At 41.6% G+C, this 6,226-nt stretch overlaps 1 long non-coding RNA gene across 3 annotated transcripts in view; it reads left to right on the top strand.

Moving 5' to 3' along the window:
• The window catches only part of LOC122539442, a 59,442-nt gene extending 53,496 nt beyond the window's left edge, over positions 1–5,946 (top strand). For 2 of the 3 annotated variants that reach the window (XR_006309081.1, XR_006309080.1), the window contains exon 5: positions 4,590–5,946. This is a non-coding gene — a long non-coding RNA (uncharacterized LOC122539442). Of the gene's footprint in view, positions 1–1,479; positions 1,653–4,589 lie in introns of all 3 variants that reach the window. The other variant, XR_006309082.1, reaches the window with a different exon arrangement.
• The last annotated feature ends 280 nt before the right edge of the window (positions 5,947–6,226 follow it).

Genomic DNA, 6,226 nt, shown 5'->3' with positions numbered 1-6,226 from the left:
GTGAACCTACGCTGTACTCCCTCAATAGCCAGAATGTCTTTTCTCAAATTTGGAGACCAGAACTGCACACAGTACTCTAGGTGTGGTCTCACCAGGGCCCTGTACAGCTGCAGAAGAAGCTCTTTGCTTCTGTACTCAATCCCTCTTGTTATGAAGGCCAGCATGCTATTAGCCTTCTTCACTACCTGCTGTATCTGCATGCTTACCTTCATTGACTGGTGTACAAGAACGCCCAGATCTTTTCGTACTGCTCCTTTACCTAACTTTACTCCTTTTAGGTAGTAATCTGCCTTCCTGTTCTTGCCACCAAAGTGGATAACCATACATTTATCCACATTAAACTGCATCTGCCATGCATCTGTCCACTCACCTAACCTGTCCAGATCATCCTGTAATCTCCTAATATCCTCCTCACATTTCACCCTGCCACCCAGCTTTGTATCATCAGCAAATTTGCTAATGTTACTATTAATACCATCTTCTATATCATTAATATATATTGTAAAAAGCTGCGGTCCCAGTACTGATCCCTGCGGTACCCCATTGATCACCGCCTGCCATTCCGAAAGGGAACAAGCCCAAACCAGAGATGTTGGCCAGGGAACATGGAGGTGTATTGAAGTGGCAAGTAACTGGAAGCTCAGGGTCTTTTTTGAAGATGGAACCTCAGTGTTCTGGGAAGTAGTCACCCAGTTTGCACTTCATTTTCTCAATGTCGAGGAGACCATGTTGTGAGCAGCGAATGCAGTAAACAAAGTTGATTGAAGTGCAGGTAAAGCACTGTTTCACCTGGAAGGCGTGATTGGAGTCTTGGATAGTGAGGAGGTACAGGGTCCTCACTTACCACCCTCAACTAAATGCTGTCTCATGAAGAACTTACCTTGGGAGTGGGTGGGAAACTGCAACTCTTATGTCACTTATTCCATTACCACTTCCTTCAGATTTGCATCATTACCCCATTTGACTTATAATCACTTACACCTCCCATTCAATCACAGACTTTTCATTTGTTCTTGGGATGTGGGCAGCCCTCACTAGAACCACATTTATTTCCCACCCTTAGCTACTCAGCCATATCTGAGGATCTGGAATCTCACACACAGACAGAGCAGATCCGGTAAAGATGGCAGATTTACTTCTCCAAAGGACACTAAGAGGGCGGGTAAGTGGAGCTGAGACCACAAAACAATTAGCTATGATGCTATTGAATGACAGAGCAGACTTGAAGGGCCACATGGCCTACTCCTGCTCCTAGTTCTTATGTAGCAAACCAGATGGAACTTTATAACAACAGGCAGTGGTTACTATAGCCTCACATTTTATTCAATGGTCTCATTGAATTCAAACTTCACTACCTGGTGCAGTGGGATTTGAACCCATACTCCCAGAACATTGGGAATCTGCATTACAAGCCCAGTGACGTTACCACTGTACTATCACCTTCACTTTTACAGCTTCTGCTTCTGCCCTATCTCTCAGGAAAACCCATCAAACTACATGCCAATAGGGCTGGCCTTCCTCTGCCACCAGATGCCCAGCCCACCCAGAGTTCCTGATCCATCCGAGGAAGCAGCACTTGTACTCAACATCACCACTGAGGACATTGTGGCTACTGGACACCCAGTCCATAGATAAGGAATGTGGTTCACAAGGTGAGGACCACAGGAAGAGGAAGGCAGGGGGATGATTGGAGAAAAACTGCCAAAAGCTGCAACACAAAAAGACTTTGGGTAACTTGTGCACAAAACACAGAAAGTTGGAGTACAGATGCAGCAGGTAATCAGGAAGGCAAGTGGAATATTGGCCCTTATTTCATAGAGGTTGGAGTATAAGAGTGGGGAAAGTCTGTTTCCTTTACCTCTGCTGTCAACCCCAGTCCAACACCAGCACCTCTACATTATCAACAAAAACTGCTCTTTCACTAATGTTTTGATGTGCAGTCAGTCACTCACTTCACAGCATTTATATAAAAGTAAAATTCTATGGATATTGTAGGTCTGAAATAAAACCAAAAGTGCTAGAGAAACTCAGCAGGTTTTGATAACATCTAGTGGAGAGAGAAACATGGTTAACGTTTCGAGTTGCGAATGACTCTTTTTTAGAATGAAGAGAGAACATGGGTGTATCAATCAGCTTGGAATTCGTAAAACTGCACCAGCAACATCACACAATGTGCAGAACAAGCGTCAAAGTATTCATCCTCCAGCAACACCAAAGTTAAAGGGTTGCTTGAATAAAAGTCCTTGAGGAGAGAAAAGTCCAAAGGCATAAATTCAACATAAATTCACCCTTCTTCCTTTTTTAATTTGTAGTTTTTACTTTTCTTTTGTCCTGTGGCTGCTTACAAAATTTCACCTGTGCACTTGCACTCTGATTAGATTTCACATTTTAAAATCTTCACTCTCACACTGCTGTACTCTCTGAATTGAAAGGGCCAATAATTCACTATTAACTTGTAAGCACAAGAATTAGTTCGACTACAAATTCCCCAACTCCATTAATTTGAGTTTGGTGACTTTGTTCTGCTAAAGTTCATTCCTTAACATTAAACAAACAATATGTCTCTGTGTCTATTGATTTGTGAGACAAACCTTGTATTATTAAGAAAGGTGATAATATCATGCAAACATAACCTATAAACCATTCCAAATCTGACCTCATAAGGTGATTATGGCAAAGCCAGCAACAAGTTATCACATGTTTCATATCTGAAGGATCCCTGATGTACATTGTACTTATATACCCTTGGTCACTGACCTTCAGAATTCAGCTGTCTCCCATTTTAATGGAGGTATATAGACAATTGGTTAAAGCAGCTCACCCGAAACTGAATGGGGTCTTAATTGATCTTTGGATAGTCAAAGGTCATTGGGCCTCAGTGACCACTTCACCTTGGGTTCATCTGTAGAAGTCAATGCATCTGCCCCCACTAGCTGAAGAGCAGTTTGAAGATAATTGAGAAGCTGAGGGGACATTGCAGCTAAGCTTTTTATTAACATTTCTTTCTGGGAGCTGGAAGGCCAGGGATGTGCCCTTCAAACCACTCTCTTCCCTGCTCGGACTGCCCATCTTCCCTACCATGAGAAGCCCAGAACACACTTCCCAACAATCACCCAAATCCCGGCAGGCAATAAAGTGCTGCTTGATTTTCTAGTAGTTGGCCATTGTTGGTACTTCCTGCTTCACATTATATGCAGTTGTTACTGAGACACTGTAGTTAAAGTTACACTGGCCCCATCTTGCTGCAACTTAACTGTAATGAATGGTTTTGTGCCAGTTTGCATCAGAAATGTGCTGACAGTTAGACTCACTCCCCCACAAATTCTTGTTCCCTTTCGTTCCACAATGCTTTGATGTCAGACAACACTCAATGCTTCACCTGGTAAAGGAAGAGCAGAGCTGAAATGGTTTAATGAGGGATTAATGAAAAATTTGGGTCAAATGAAGCCCAAGAAGGCTTTGTGACAGCAGACAGCATTTCAGCAACACCCTTAACAAGACCTTAACCAGAGGCTGAGAGGTTTGTATGGTGCAAGATCCTGTCTCCGATTTCAAAAGTTCACAACGCCACCTTTTCATTATAGTGTTAGAAGGTTTGGACCTGAACCAGCTAGGGTTGACTTAGTTATCAATAAACCCAACAAGCATATGTCTTTTCAAAAGAAAGAGTTCTTATTATCTAAGAGCAATCCAAAGCACTGTAGGTCCAATGAAATACCTTTCGAAACGAAATTACTCTTGTGATGTAGGAAAGGAGGTGATAACCTAATGTCATGATTCCTAGCCATTAAGCCAGAGACTCAGGTTATGTTTCAGATATGTTCATGTAATGGCAGATGTTGGAATTTGAATTTAATAAAAATCTGGAATTAAGCGTCTATTGATGACCATCAAAACAGTGTCAATTATTGGGAAAACCCATCTGGTTCACTAATATTGTTGAGATAAAGAAACTGCTGTCCTCTCTTGATCTGGCCTTCATGTGACTCCAATCCCATGTGATTGGCTCTTGATTGCCCTCTGGTCAATTATGGATGGGCAATAAATGGTGGCTTAGCCAGCGATACCCACATCCCAGGAATGAATGGAAAATAAAGCAGCTGACTTGCACAGATTCACAGGGAGTAAATGACCAGATAGCCTGGTTTAGTAGAGTATGGATTGAGGAATAAATATTGGCTCAGGAAATTCAGCTGCTCTTCTCCAAATGACAATTTTAAGATTATGTTCCCTGTAATTTTTCCTGCAACTCTGTGGGCCTCCTAGGTGTGTAGACAGCAGCCAGAACCAGTCAATGAGCCTGCCCACCGATTACCCTGAGCTGAGCCTCCAAACTGCTGCACAGCCACACGGCTTTCAGGGAACGCTTTTAGATATTGTTCATCAACCTGTTTAGATATATTATGACACACCTTTTAAGCAGGTGGGACTTGAACCCAGAGTTCCTGACTCAAAATTAGAGACATTACTGGTGCACCAAAAGACTGCCAAATAGCGACATTTTATAATTATCTCAGAGCATCGATGGGGTGCTGCGTTAATATTTCATCCAAAAGGTGGCATCATTGACAATACTGCACTCTTTGCAGGTACTCTACTGGATTGTCAACCTGGAATATGTATCTGGATCAGTGGTGCTGGAAGAGCACAGCAATTCAGGCAGCATCCAACGAGCAGCGAAATCGACGTTTCGGACGTTACCTCGTTTTAACCTGGAATATGTACTCAAGTACTTGGGTGGAGGATGTACTCTTTTTAAAAACTCTTTTTAAAGCTATATAATCTACTATTTTAACCAAGTATTGTCAACACTTAACAGTTGGTGCCATCATTAATTGGAAGTATACTATATGGTATGTTGTAAAGAATTGATATTTGCTTGAAGATCACAGGAGGTGTCAGCCAGTGGGTAACTTCAAGGTACTAATCAATGTCACAACAAATCTTCTTTTGTTTGACCAACACTCCTGTCAAGTGCCTTGGGATATTTTGCAATATTAAAGAGACTACATAAATGCAATTTGTAGCTGTTTGTTGGTGCATCTAAATATAATGCATCTCACTGCAAGAATGCCAGATGCAACATACCAGTGACTGACAGTTCGCACTCACCCTAACACTGAAATTAATTTCTGATGTGGCAGACACTGAATACAAAGAAGTTGCTACTGTATTTAATATTTCAAATGAGGCTATAGGATCAATTTTGAAGAAACAAAATCTGAATATCCTGCTGGCTTCCTCCTCCCCTACACCTCTCCCCTTCCCCACCTGCTCCCCCTCAGTCCTTTTGTGATTTTAGCTTAACACTCATGCTCAGTATGTGAAAAAGGATTTATACAGAAACAGACTGAAGATGTAGCAGAGGCCTGTTCTGTTTGCCAGGGTCTTACTGGGATGGTCCATTTCATTCAGTTGTAATGCCCTTTTGTTGACAGAAGTAAATTGATGACAGTCAAGAGAGAAGCATTTGCTGGAAAAATTCTGTTGACCCTACTCAGATTGGAGTTCCCACTAAGCAGGGTACCAACAGTTGCGGACATGATAGATTATTGTAATGACCAGCCGAATGGCCTTTAGTCATGTTTAAATGGCAATAAATTTTACCAGGAAGAGGGCAATTTAACCACTTAAGGGGAGAGAGAGGATCTTTTCTGTTTGAGATGTAAATAAAGTACGGCTCATTAAGAGAACACATATTACATGGCTGGCTCATTGATGGAGCTGTGATTGTTAATATTTAATTTGATTTTTCCTGACCAGGTTTGAGGTTTCCTGTGTACAAAACACCCGTAAGGAGCAAACATATTCCCTGACAGCAGATAAAAATGAAGTTGACAGCTTCATCTTCTGTATGATAGACACTGATCTGAAGATATAGTAAACAGTCTATAATAGTATGTAAATGAAGTAGCCTGTGCCAACAAGTGACTACTTTTCCTTTTATCATGAATAAATATTAGCTGTTCTCACTCTAAAACTTCCGAGTTTATCTTCATTATTTTAAGATGTGCAATGTCTTCCATGTGCAGAATTCCCCTCAGCGCTGTATTTTCATTACACCTCATCTCATTCCTATTCACTTCCTCTTCTGCAGTACAACATGTAAATGTTCACCATGTCTTTAAAGGGAACATCAAGCAAACCACTGATTAATGTCTCACCACATCAGTTTGCCACTCTCTGAATCAAACTCCAGGAAATCGTTCCCAGATTTTTGGGGAGT

This window comes from Chiloscyllium plagiosum, chromosome 32, assembly GCF_004010195.1.
Source record: "Chiloscyllium plagiosum isolate BGI_BamShark_2017 chromosome 32, ASM401019v2, whole genome shotgun sequence".
In the NCBI taxonomy this organism is placed as follows: Eukaryota; Metazoa; Chordata; class Chondrichthyes; order Orectolobiformes; family Hemiscylliidae; genus Chiloscyllium; species Chiloscyllium plagiosum.
This window is presented reverse-complemented; position numbering and strand designations above follow the sequence as displayed.